This window comes from Pithys albifrons, chromosome 3, assembly GCF_047495875.1.
Source record: "Pithys albifrons albifrons isolate INPA30051 chromosome 3, PitAlb_v1, whole genome shotgun sequence".
Lineage (NCBI taxonomy): Eukaryota > Metazoa > Chordata > Aves > Passeriformes > Thamnophilidae > Pithys > Pithys albifrons.
This window is the reverse complement of record NC_092460.1, coordinates 20,125,657-20,136,540: the sequence shown is the minus strand read 5'-3', so window position 1 is coordinate 20,136,540 and position 10,884 is coordinate 20,125,657. Positions and strand designations below refer to the sequence as shown.

Genomic DNA, 10,884 nt, shown 5'->3' with positions numbered 1-10,884 from the left:
AACCCAAGATTTTCTACAGTGCAAGGGACAAAGTCTCTGAGTAGCTTTTAGATAAAGGAAGTGATGTGTTGATAGACGTGAGCTCTGCTAGTACTGTAGTGATACTATGCATCAAATATCACAGGCTCAGCAGGGAAAATATAATGTATTTCTTGTTATCTTAGCAGAGACAAAGAGCTTGAAGGCAGATGAGGAAGGCGAACTTGCTGCAGAGAAAAAGAAAGCTCTGCAGATACTGGGAAGCCTCTTGAACATCAAGCTGGAACAGCCTAAGCCAAGTAAAACAGCAACAAGTGCCAAGAAATTCAAGTATGAATCATCTGCCATCAGTGAAGGAGTTTTAGGGAGGCTTAAGTTTTGCCGGTGTTTCCTAACCAAAATTTCTGCCTAGACGGCTGAGGAAAGTACTTCCTTTCTTGTGTGTATTTGAAGTCAGTATTTAATGGAATTCCCAGGCACTGACTAGCAGGGACTTTCTAAATGTCAATTACATTTTGGAGAGATTTTGGTGAAGAAGCCAATTTGAATTTGTATCCTACTGTAAAGGTTTGGGGTAGCTTTCATTTGAGCCTTTAGAGTGTCTCATGGTTTCTCTTTGCCTTTCTGTTTTCTTAGAGACATTAATGTCCTCCGTTACGATCCCACCAGACAGGACCACACAGTTTTTGAAAGGAAACCAAGTACTACAGAAAAGGAGAGGTAATATTACAGCTTGGTAACTATAGTTGTGATGTTTCTCCCCTTAGAGAGAAGCCTATGGCAGCAGACTGAGTTTGAAACTACGCAGACTACTATTTTCTCTTTAGTCCTCCCTGTGATTGCAGAAATCAATATACAATAGGAATTGTGAGCACTAAAACCAGCATGCAGTGTCATCTTTTCTTTGTAGTCCATCTACTCTCTGCATGCCATTTTCTGTCCTCACTGAAGGTGAGAAAGGTCAAGTCATGGACTTGAAGATTTGAGAAGTTTTCAAGAGACAAGTGTATTAGCTCTTATCCTGTGAAAAAGCATATTAGCTCTTAACATTTCTTTTGCCAGAAGAGAAATCTGTCCTAAGTATCTTCATTTATGAACTACCACATGTTAAGTGAAAAGTCCCTTAATGATGTGGGTAATAAAAAGGAGGCTTGTTCCTGCCTTTAGAATCAAAGCTCAGATGTTTCCCCTGCACTGCTCTCTCCCTTAAAAGTGAACTCCTCATCAATGGGCATGGCTGAGTTTAGGAAAACATCAAGAGCAAAGTGGCTCTTTCTTTTAAAAACAGCTGTGTTGTGTTACTGTCTTCCAACTATCCCATTTCAGTAAAGTTAAAAGGAAGAAGAAGAAGAAAGAAGAGAGTGAGAAACTGCCTCAAGTGTCTGAAGAAGTCTATTATGATATTGCTGCTGATTTAAAAGACTTATTTGGATCTTCAAAGAGCCAATCAGAGAAACGTGAGGAAATACCCTGGGACAAAGATGATGCAGAGGACTCTGCCCCACCTGACCATTTGGAACCTGTCTCTGGGAGTAACACAGCTCAGGAGCCGAGTGGTTTCAAGTTTTCCTTCTTTGGAGACACAGAGAAGTCAGGTGTAAAAGAAGGTAAGAGCAGGACAGTGCAATTTCTAGTGAATGGCTCATGTCAGGCACTGTGCAGGAATACAGTGCCTAGGAATTCAGAATCCAGGGCATTTTCAGAGGCAAAAGTGAGTAATGAGGCAGAATCATTATGATCTTCAGTTACACTTGCCAGGATTGTGGTAGCTCAGCTTGCGCCCCAGGAATCTTGAAAGGGATGTTTTGAGAAAGAACGATTATTTATTTGTTTTTTTTAAACAGTGATGGACGTTGTTGTCATCCCCTACATTTCTCAGACAGGGAAAAAGGTGATATGCCAAGTCAAAGTTTCACACAACCCAATAAGATTTGAAATCAAAGGAGTGATAATGGGAGTATTATGAGCAAAAGCAAATCCGGAGTTGACACCAAGAACATTCAAGATTGCTTTATCATTTACTTAATTTTCTTATTGTACCTTTAGAAAATTGAAACTGAATGACCCATGACTATAGGGGATATAAGTGTTACACACTCAAGATTAAAACATACTGAATTAAGTCAGTCAGTAAGGTAGGAAACAAAACCAACCATGTGAAGTTAAATGAAAGATTTAAAACAAACAAAAGAAACCAGAAAAAAACAAGCCCCCCACATTTTTACTGACTTCAGAAAGGATTCACTGTTCTGAATGCAGTAAATAAAGGTTTCAGGATATGAAAGAGACCCCCAGAACAAAGTGAAAAATACCTGAGCCAAGATGTAGTTCAGAAAGCCCAAGAGGGGAGGTTTCCATCCTTCTTAAATCTGCTTTTCCAATGTAAGTTCTTCACTGGGAAGTAGGGTTTTTTGCTGGCAAGTAGAGGAATAATCTGATTTTTTATTTCAATTGTGATAATCTTGCAGAGCCCTACATCCTTGAAACAATAAAACCTGGAAAAGTCACATGGCAAGAAGATCCACGTTTCCAGGACAGCAGTTCTGAGGATGGTGATGAACCAGAGGCATCAGAAATTGAAAAGGATCAAGAAATGCAAGTTGTATTTGTTTTCTATTTGGTTGTAGTAATTTGCTGCTGTGAGAATATTAATAGCAGCACTCAGGTCCTGGGAAACTGCTGTCTTCATTCCACATCTCTGAGCAATGGAAGTTATCCTGGAAAACCATTCCTTGCTGCACAGAGTGTAACAGTGAAACATCCCAACAGCCCATTTGCTTTGACCTTGAGTAAAAAAATATGAAAGCTGAGTTTGTGGTTGAACACTGGAGAAATTAAGTGGGTAATTTTGGTTCAACCCAAACCAGGTTTGGTTTGGCCAAAAGTCAGAGACATAGTAAATTTTCTTTTATAAAAGGGTCTTTTTTATAGGAGACCATATTTGGTTACTGTGAAGGAATGTTCTTCCATGCATTCTGTTTCTCTGAAGCACTACAGCTTTAACTTGCATTAATGGAATTTGACAGTAACTTTCTTGATGTTAAAGTTTCCTTGTGTTTGTCCAGGTTTCTTTGCTTGCCACAAAGAGAAAGTACAAGATTTTTCTTCTTCTCCAAAGACGATGAACGACTGAGAGGTACAGCAGAACTTACTCACTGTCACTTCTTTTTTGGTTTCTTTCAAAAGTCTTACTGAAAGTCAGGGAAGAAGTCCTGTCTAGTTATTTGTTCTGTAACACAGGTGAGAGGTTTAAGGAAAAAAATAAATTGCAAGTTTTCATTCGTATTTGTGGTCTAAATTGAGGTAGAATCCCATGACAAACTGCTGGTAACAAAAACGCTGACCATCTGTCTTGCTTCCATTTTTTTTCAGAGAATTGCCTAATATGTACCTGGCCTTTTAGGGCTTACCAAAAAAAAATCACAAATGCCTTTCAGGCATATATATCATCATTAATTTTTTCCTCTCCTTCTGGTGTTACTATTCATAGTGTTGAATATTCTTATTAGCCACTTATGTCCACATCGTTCTTGATTCTAATTAATGTGGATTTTTTTTCTTCTGAATATAGTGAATTTTGTATTTAAAAACAAACAAAACAGGAGCAAACATTCACAGCCTCGAATGGTTCCACAGACCACAACAAGAATTGCTTGTGGTATCTTATGCAGTAACTTATCAGGACAGTCTTAAATAATGTTTTTTTCTTGAGACATATGAGGTAACGGTCATGAACTGTCTTGCTGTGTTCATACAATTAGTGCACTGAAATCTTCCAGCCTGTCTGATTTACAGGCCCTGTTGAAAGTGAGACCTCAGTCCTCAGCAGGCATGAATTTTCTTGGGAGATGTGGGGTAATGGTGCTGTGCTCTTAATGAAACAGGTGCAATTTCACTGCAATTTCTATCTTGGCATATTAACTGCTGCTGCCTTTTGTTTTTCTTAGTACACAGGGCAGTAATTCAGAGCATTTCTGTTGGAGCCAATCATGTTGTGGGGGATAAGAGATTATGAATGATAGGAAGAATATGAAGAATAGACCTTCTGACTTGATTGCTGTCTTGCTCATGAGTTTTACAAACAGCAGCATTTTCAGAAGTGTTTAAGGAAATCAATTTGTTCTTTTTTGGGCAGAGGGCCCAAAGTTATTTTGTAGATCAGTGGATCTCAGTGAAGAACAAGATGGTTGGGAAGATAGACGAAGATTATTGATTGAGGTGAGTATTTAACATCTCTTCTTTGGTAACTGTGGGCATGAGGAGGGAACACGGCTGCTTATTTGCATGAAGAATTAGTTCAGGACCTCTAGAAAGGCTGGCAATTTTGTAATTGCTGAGGAACTAAACTTCTGTAGTATAAAAGTGTGCATAACATCATGTTATGATGTCCCGTCAGGTAAATTAGTGAATCTCTGTAATGTACAGGACCAGTTACTTAAGTGTATGTAAAGATACAGGTGAATTTAGAAACTTGTATTAATCATTATTATTTTATTCATAGTTTTATGTTATATTTTATATATTTTCAGGAATGCCAGAAGAAGCTTGAAAGTTTCCCAGAAGTTAATGAAAAGGCATATATAATGTACATATACATATATACATACATCTCTATACACAGACATATACACATACACCTATATACATGTATACAGATGTATACAAATACATGTAGATATACATAGACATATAGACACAGACATCTATATGTATAAACATAAATACATATGTATACATATTATACATATATACACATACTTAGGCATAAATAGACATACATATATACTTATATATGCATGTCTGTATACATAAATCTAAACATATAGAAATAGACACATAGGCATTCTCCTATATATGTATCTATACATATACACATATACACACACATATATACATATCATACATATATACACACACATATATATACATGTACATACATATATACACACATAGACATATATATACACACATATACATATGTGCATACATATATACATATATGCACATTTAAAAATACACACATATATACATAGACCTATATACATACCTATACGTATACACATATGCATACACATATATACCTATCGATACATATATACACACATAGACATAAATATACATACCTATACATTCATATGTACACACATATGTATACATACAGTCGCATGTATGTATGTCTAGAATGTATACATATGTACACATATACATATGCATATACACACAGACATTTATATACATAAATACACTACTTACACATACACAAACGTACATACATGTACATATATACACAGACATAAATATACATACATATACAGATATATACCTATACATATAAATAAAAACATATACACATATACAAATACACGTGTACATTCACCTATACACATATCTATGCATATACACATATGCATACACACATAAATACCCCTACATAGATACGCATACATGTATACATATACAGAAATGTACATACATATACATATAGTCACATACACATGTATACATACTTATACATATATACACATACTTCACCATATAAATTCACATACATGTACATATATACATGGTATACATACATATAGTCATACCCATAGGTGTAAATACATATACGTAGATACACATATACATATATACACATATACACATATACAGATAAACACACAGACATAAATATACATAAATATACATCTATACATACGTACACATATGTACATATATATACATAAATATAAACATATACACGTATACAGATAGACATATATATACACACCTATATACATATCTACATATACACATATACATATGCATAATCCATAGATACACATATACATATTTACACACATATACATATATATGTACATATATACGCATATACATATATACATGTACACATACATACACATATATACACAGATACACACATAGATGTAAATACATATGCACAGATACATAAGTACACATATATAAATATATATGCATATATATATACACATAAATGTAAATATATACACATACACAAACACACACACATATATATACATAGACCTATAAACATATATACATACTATACATATACACACACACATACATGCATGTACAATTTTGCACACATATACATATATACACACACATACATATAGTCATATACACATATATACTCATATTCACATACATATATACACATGTAGACATAAATACACATATGTACACATATACATACATACATATACATATATACATATATATGCATGGTATTCAATAAAGGGTTTTATATATATACATATATATATGTATTATGTCTACCTAGGCCTCTGCTGCCAAGTGTCTCCAAGTCCTCCTGGGCACCTGCTGCCAGGCCCAGCCTGGCCCTAGCCCAGGGGTACCCGAGTGTTTTGACTCTTACCTATGTCCAGAGCAGCACAGCTGCCACATTCCCAGCTGGTTGTGCTGTCCCTTAGGCCGAAGCAGCGTCTGTGAGTGCCCTTGGCAGCACAGGAGCATTTCCCAGGGCCTGGGGAAGCATGGCTCTCTGACAGGGAAAAGGAAAACTGATGAGCTCCGTCTGCCCTGGCATCAGGAAGGTACAGGGTGTCCCTGCCCTTTCCCCTGTGCCGTTTCCATCCTGTTCTGCTGTTGATACGTTCTCTGACTGACTTACTGTTATTTTGCCTGCATGCTTTTCTCTGTTCCAAGGGTACACTTTAAAATGCTCAATCAAGATTGATTACCATAGGAGTGAGGGGTTCATCAGACCCGCTGTTAACCCCATCAGTCCCAACAAAAGCCACTGCTGTCTCCTCATCTACCCATCCATTCACTCCAGCATAGAAGGCTATGAGACTGTCAAGCATGATTTTTCCTTTTATTCCACCAGCTTAGAGATGACATTCAGGATGATGTCATCTTCCTAGGGAAGGAGGTGACACCGATGGGCCTGGCATTTCCTAGCTCCTTCTTGCTGCCCTGTTCAGAGACTGGAGTGATGTTGGCTTTTCCCAGTCTCGGGCACCTCTGCTGGGGAATCACCTTCCCTGGCCTGCTGCCAGGGGCAGGAGCAGAGATTTCCCTTGGCCAGGGCTGGAGCCCTGGAGTGGCACTGCTTGAACGGCATTTTCGTCCAACAGTGCCAACCTCGCTGGCCGCCCCAGGGCCTGGCATTTGCCCCTGCGCTTGCTGCAGCAGCAGCCGCCCTGACTCTGTGGCAACGGAGGGCTCGGGACCTGCCTTGGACCCTCGGCTGCTGAGGGGCTGCCTCACAGTGGGTGGTGGGGGGCTGAGGCCAACCCCGCCCATATTCCAGGTGCACGTGGCTTATGTCTCAGTGGCCAATGTGACCTGTGGGGCCAAGGGTACAAAGGCAACTCTGGGTTCAGGCCACCTGACAACGGGAGGAGAAGGAAGAGGAGGATAGAGCTGCCCAGGGAGAGCCTCACAGTTTCAGGCTCTCAGCCTGTGCTGCAACCTCACCCACGTCACACCTCTCAGAATCAGCAAAGGAGCATCTCAAGGTGACTGTGGTGTTCCTTGACTGGACAAGAGAAGGGGGAGAGGGGAAAAGCCTCTCTCCTATTTCAGAGCCAGCAGAGAAGAGTCTGGAGCAGACCTCAGTGTTCCAGTGTCAGGGTCTGACCGCTGAGACGCACCATGTCAGACAGGACAGAGGAAGCCCCCGGAGTGAGTGACCCAGATGAGACCAAAGTGCCCTTCCCACAGCCGGGCAGAGGGGCTGTCAAGGATGGCCAGTGCAGGGCTGGAAGTGGTGGCAGGGGAGGCAGGAGCCATCCAGCCATCTGGGTGCTGGGGCCCTCCTTTGCTCAGCAAGCCGGGCCCAGCTGGGACAGGAGGCACCTGCTGGGACACCTGTGCCCACAATGGCCCATCCTCTCCAAGGCCTCCAGCCCTGTCCTTCATCCAGGCAGGCACAGAGCAGCCCTTGGGGTCAGTCCCACAGGGATGCTGTCCCCAGCCCTGCAGAGGTGCCATTCCTGGTGCCATTGACTCTCTCCCTTCCAGCATGCCTGCTGTGTAAACGATCAGAGGCTGATCCGGACATCTGTGGGGAAAAACTTGAGAGATGTGGGCTCTGTGCCCACATGTTCTGCCTGGTGAGTTGCTCTCTGGGTTCCCTCCAGCTTTCCAACACGCAGTCCCTGCCACTCTGTCCTTACGAGCGCATCGTCTTTCCTGCAGTTTTTTGCCACTCTCCTTCATCAGCAAGGGAATGAGCGGGTAGGATTCCTGGGCTTTCTCCCAAAGGATATCCTACTGGCTGTCCACCGGCTGGCACAGAAGGTGAGAGCCTGACATGAGCGGGGAGATTTGTACCAGGCGAGGTTTGCTGGAGCTTAGCCCAGACCCCAAGAAAGGAAGACCTGCCCTTGCCAACAGCTCTGGGACCAGGAGGAGACCCCAGGGCTGCTGCTGATGGGGCTGCTGTGCTCTTTCCAGCGCTGCTTCATCTGTGGCCAGAGCGGGGCCACCATCACCTGCTGTGAAATGGAGTGTGACCTGAGCTTCCACCTGCCCTGTGCCAAGGAGGCTGGCTGTGTCACCCAGTACATTGCACCGTACAGGTACCTCCTTTCCCCTCCTCTCCACCACCAGGGAGGAGCCCAGCACTTCTCACCCCACCCATCTCTTGTGTCCCCAGCTCCTACTGCCCTGCACACAGACCACAGCAGGCAGTGGAGGCGACTCCTGAGCCAGGCACCCTGATAAGTGAAAATGCTGGAAAAAGTGACTGCTAAGAGAAAGTTTTGTATTCTAATAGCAGCAAAGTATTTATTGATAATGTTGGAGGCAAAGCCAGTTCGTACTGGGCAAAAACTTGTTCAAGTAAAATAAGCCTAAGTTCATGGTTAACACCTTGTAATTTCCATATTAATGACTGGGCAAAAACGTGGGCAGAGCTTTCCTTTTGGCTTGGAATTTGGGTAGTGGTCTCCTGACTTCATCCCTCGGGTGGTCTCAAAGCGTCTTCTTCACCGTTGGATTTCTGCCTTTTCTTTGTTCAGTGACATGACCTGTCAACCTTGTAAAACCTTGGCTTCAACTCTCCAAAATCTTGATTTTTACCATTTCATCCTATTGAAGTGTCTAGCTTAGTTTAATTTATGACTTCTAACCCATAGTACACTAGTTCCTATAACTACTGGACAATTTGTACCAGAACAAAGCGACTCTAGCACTTTATGCTGTTCAGAGACTTTGCTGTGCAAACAACATTTTGAAAAGCAGAATTAGAAATTTCACAAAACTAGGGATTTTCAGTCCCAGCTGTGTTTCAAAGTATATGAAGTCTTTCATTCAGTTTTAATGCTATTGGGGTTTGATACACATGTACCATTGCTAATATCACTGCTGTTGTTCTGGCTTTAGTGCTTAATTTGTATTATAGCTACACATTGTGCAGTGCCAGAAAGATTATTGCTGCCGCTATGATTGAGTGTACCAGGGAGTTTAAAGACTTGTGAGACGGTGGGCAAATAACTTATAAAAATGTCTCACCAGTGGTAGGTCTTTACTTGTTTAACTTTGGTTAAGACAGTTTTAATACTTTTAATATCATGTTTAATTTGCCATAGCATGTGCTGAGTCATTTTGTTTAGGTGTCTTAGCATTTCTTTAAACAGGTTAAAATTTATGCTAGTTTTGCAATTCAGGTACATTGTAATATGTTGGAAGAAATTTGAACTTGAAAGTTTTTGTGCACAGCCCAGGCCATGGAGAGGGAAACGGGGCCTCTGTATCCTTGAGCCTGCTTCAAGAAGAGCAGTAAACAATAGAAAGAATGCGGCAGCTGCCAGGAGAAGCAGGTAAACACATTGATACAGAAAGGCATAGTTTTGAGAAAAGCACCAATCCAGCTGGTAGCACGCCCTAGCCATAGGCCAATGATACTCCTGTACTATTCGTAGACTGAGAGAATATGCGATATGTGCGTGTGTAATGTAAAGAATAAATCAGAACACTGATCATACTCCCGTGGAGGTTACATCGTGATTCTCACGCCGGAACCCGGGGAGCTCGAAACCGACATTTCTTACTTTAGTAATACAACATATAATTAAACCAAATTCTAACATGTACACAGCTACTGCTTACATAAAATATTTACACTGCTATTTCACACTACTAAAATACTTAATAAAGGTTTAAGACTGCGGCTATTTTAAAATAAAAGCTTGTGTTAATGTCATTATACTTATGAAAAGTTCAACAACTTGTGTCAAGTGAATTTGAGGATAGTGGGTTTCACAGGTTCTGAAGTCTATTTTTTTCTCTCAGGAGCTTTCTAGGTAGGCTTTTCTTTTACCCAGACTGCTGGGAGGGGGGTTAGCAACACTTTAAACAGTCCATTTCATATTTCTTGAAGAGGGTCTCCTGAGAAATTCTTAACATACACAATCACTAAAGGTACATAAATATAGTTTGCAATCAGGTAATATTTTATTTAACAGAATTTTAATAATTTCTCTTGATTTGTTAGTTTTGCACAGGAATGTTTCTGGTCACTCAGGAAAGGTATCTGTGAAAACTGAAAGATAACAGAAACTGCCCCCCCTCCTCCCCCCTTTCTTAAGAGCTTAAAAGTCAATTTGCTAAATTTCACTTAAAAGGTGTTTTTTGTTTATTGCTCTTTGTTGTATTTCGGTTCTAGTATTTGGGTTTCTCAGACATGTTTTACATTGAAATGTAACTTGTTTTATTGTTGTGAAGAGATTTGGCTTTGCTACTCAGGTTTTTAAATATTGGCATGATAAATCTAATTTTTAGTGTGTTATGCTCAGCTTTCACAAAATGCTAAACTAATTTTTTTAGGTAGCACTGACTTATTCATTATTATTATTATTATTATTTCATATATTTTTTGTAATCTGATTTTGATGCACTATTTGACTGTTA

At 40.3% G+C, this 10,884-nt stretch overlaps 1 long non-coding RNA gene across 1 annotated transcript; it reads left to right on the top strand.

Annotated features, from left to right (window-relative positions):
• Positions 1-3,936: 3,936 nt before the first annotated feature.
• LOC139669931 (uncharacterized) lies at positions 3,937-6,262 on the top strand. The gene is made up of 2 exons (XR_011697345.1): positions 3,937-4,197; positions 4,509-6,262. It is a non-coding gene; the product is annotated as an uncharacterized lncRNA (long non-coding RNA).
• The last annotated feature ends 4,622 nt before the right edge of the window (positions 6,263-10,884 follow it).